Source organism: Bison bison, unplaced genomic scaffold (genome assembly GCF_000754665.1).
Source record: "Bison bison bison isolate TAMUID 2011002044 unplaced genomic scaffold, Bison_UMD1.0 scf7180017864352, whole genome shotgun sequence".
In the NCBI taxonomy this organism is placed as follows: Eukaryota; Metazoa; Chordata; class Mammalia; order Artiodactyla; family Bovidae; genus Bison; species Bison bison.
The window spans coordinates 3,518,568-3,519,863 of record NW_011494924.1 but is presented as its reverse complement, the minus strand read 5'-3'; positions in this window follow the sequence as shown (position 1 = coordinate 3,519,863).

Below are 1,296 nucleotides of genomic sequence, written 5' to 3'. Positions count from 1 at the left end.
GGGAGGCAAGCTGGTGGCTTTGGACTGTGCCTCCCCCAGACCCTGGGTCTGTGCCAAGGGCACCAAGTGACTTAGGTTTCTGCCAGCCCTGGGTCTGCTGGGGGATTGTGGCTCCCTGGGGAGGCCAGGTTGAGAGCTGGGGCAGCCTCCTCCCTGGACCGGGGTGCCCAGGTCTCCCTGCTTGGTGCTCAACAGTCCTGCCTCAGCAAACCAGGGAGCATGTCCTGGGACAGGAAGATGGGGTCCACGGGAGAGGAGAGCCACCGTGGCCCCGAAGCTGAGCCCCCCACTGGATCTCCAGCTGCTGAAGTGCATTTGCTGTGACCTTGTGTGTGTGTGTGTTTTTTTAAAGCATTCTAAGCCTGTTTCTCCCTCGTTAAACTGGCCATTCCCCATTCTCACGTACCTGCTGCCTCACAGGTGCATGCCCTTTCCGAGAGGAACAGAGAGGACTCACAGGTGATCCCAGCCTGGGTTCTTGAGCCCACAGAGGGAAGCTCCTATTTCATGCCTGGGATTTGGCAGCAATGACGTCATTGCTATAAGGACCCTTTCCAGGTGGTCAGACGCACCCACACACCCACAGCATGTGGAGGACGGGGCAGGAGAAAGGGCCACCTTGGAGGAGAGAGGAAGCAGGTCCCATCCCTGCTCTGGGAGCAGGCAGAGAGTAAGGTTCTTTGTGCAGACCAGCATCGGTGGGTTGCTGGTGGGGCGTCCGCCCAGCTGATGCCAGAGGCTGAGGATGTGGTGAGGACAGAGCCATCCAGGCAAGGGGAACCAAGGGAGCACCCCCTCTTGGTTGATGAAGCTGCTGCAAAGCTTGGGGTCTGAGTGAGAAAAAGCAATCAGAAATGTGGGGAGGCGCGAGGCAGCCCTGCCTCTCACAGTTGTCGGGACACAGCCTGGAGATGCTCCCCAGTTGAGGTTCAGTGAGGGTCTTCGGGTTGAAGGGCATGGCAGCAAAGGGGGGGGAAGGGAGAGTGTGTGCACGCGCATGCACACAGGCTCATTCAGTTGTGTCCAGCTCTCTGAGGCCCCATGGACTATAGCCCACCAGGCTCCTCTGTCCATGGGATTCTCCAGGCAAGAACACTGGGGTGAGGGGTGCCATTTCCTCCTCCAGGGGGATCTTCCCGACCCAGAGGTTGAACCCACGTCTCTTGCACCTCCTGCCTTGGTAGGCAGATTCTATACCACTAGCACCACCTGGGAGGCCCTTCCAGGCTGGAGAGGCTCCTCCAAAGGAAAGAGACTGCCTGCCCTGCTTATGGTGCCGATCAGGTGCAAACCAGC